The sequence below is a fragment of the Solanum dulcamara genome, chromosome 4 (assembly GCF_947179165.1).
Source record: "Solanum dulcamara chromosome 4, daSolDulc1.2, whole genome shotgun sequence".
Taxonomy (NCBI): domain Eukaryota; kingdom Viridiplantae; phylum Streptophyta; class Magnoliopsida; order Solanales; family Solanaceae; genus Solanum; species Solanum dulcamara.
The window spans coordinates 22421556-22423297 of record NC_077240.1 but is presented as its reverse complement, the minus strand read 5'-3'; the positions used below and the strand labels follow the sequence as shown (position 1 = coordinate 22423297).

At 32.7% G+C, this 1742-nt stretch overlaps 1 non-coding gene across 1 annotated transcript; it reads left to right on the top strand.

Moving 5' to 3' along the window:
- Positions 1 to 201: 201 nt before the first annotated feature.
- Positions 202 to 282, top strand: TRNAS-GCU (transfer RNA serine (anticodon GCU)). Its single transcript has one exon. It is a non-coding gene; the product is annotated as a tRNA-Ser (tRNA).
- Positions 283 to 1742: the final 1460 nt, after the last annotated feature.

The following is a 1742-nucleotide window of genomic DNA, read 5'->3' as shown; positions in this document are numbered from 1 at the left end:
AAGAATAAATAAAGCAATAATCCTTAACAAGAATGGATTATGACCCGCATTTCAGGCAACCCATTTCAACTCAGGTCGCTTTTGAGAACGTCAATCTAGTTCTCCCACAATATTTGAGCATAAAAATAAAATCCACCATTTTCTCGTGAAGCAAGTTAATGACAATATACATATGTTTCAATTTGAGCGTATACAACATGCGCCGCTTTGGCCGAGTGGTTAAGGCGTGTGCCTGCTAAGTACATGGGGTTTCCCGTGAGTGTCCGAATCTCTCAGGCGACGTTTATTAACTATTGCACTTTTAGCATTTTCTATGATTCAAATACGGAATGCCATTAATTAATATCTATGTCAATCATTTCTTCCAGAGCCTCCAGTGTCAAAAATCTCATACTATATGAAGATTTAGAATTAGGGATAGATCCACAATGTTATATGTGGGTTCATGTTAATTTAATAGTTTTTGCTCAAATTTTATATTAAGAAAATTATTAAATAGTTATAAATATTTTATCGTAAATTATTAACTATTGTTGTATTTTAATTTGAGATTGTTATAAGAACTTATCTTCATCCCACAACGATTTTTTAAAGGATAGTAGGTTTGTTATATATGTCTCAATTCATGAGTGAATTTTTGAGGTAGAGTTAAGTCTACACAAGATTTCTTTATTTGACCAATTTTTTAAACTTCAAATTTTAAATGCATTCTTAATTCAGTCTTTTATGTATGGGGCAATAAATAATATATTTGAAAAAATACATAAGTTATGCCCTAATATTAAATTTAAGCAGAGGGCTGGTCTTGTTTATGACATTCTCCAAAATCATTTTTTTTTCAAATTTCTACTTCACTAATAATATACTGAAATCACAAGCTTTTTGCTTTTCTAATTTCTAAGATTTCATAGGCAAATCGTTTAGTTTGGGTGGCAATTTTTTTGCAACTTTTATTTATTAATGGTTGCGATCAATTTCTTTTTTAAATCCTGCAACAATCCTTTTATGAATTCGTAAATCTGAAGATCATGCCACAACAAAAAAATGATCTCCTATGCATTTCATTTTTTCCTTTAAGAAAAAAAAACGTATTTCCATCATGATGAACCTTTCCTACCTGCTTTCAGGATTAAACCAAGAAACACTCAAATTGAATTTATGATCCTCCTTAAAGTTACAAAGGGGAACTACTTTTCCACTTGACTTCCTGTAGTCTTAGGATATATAGTTTCCCTACCTTCCTCATGTGTTTTACACATTTTTTTGCGAATAATGGTATTTTCCTGTCGAGGTTTCTGATTTATTTTTCCTTCGAATGTATTTCTTGTGGCTGAAATTAAAATAAAATAAAAAAGTTAAATCATATATATAATAATAGTGTAATTTTTTTTACATTATTAATATGATTAAGTCATCAAGGACATGTATGAGGGTGTCAAAACGAGGGTAAGAACAGTAGGAGGAGACTCAGAGCACTTTCCAATTGTGATGGGGTTACATAAAGGATCAACTCTTAGTCCGTTTTTATTTGTCTTGGTGATGGATGGATTGGCGCGACGAATTCAAGGTGAGGTGCCATGGTGTATGCTTTTCACGGATGACATAGTTCTGATCGATGAGACTCGCAGCGGAGTTAACGCTAAGCTGGAGGATTGGAGACAAACCTTGCAGTCTAAAGGGTTTAAGCTGAGTAGGACCAAGATAGAGTACTTAGAGTGCAAGTTCAGTGAGATACCTCAGGA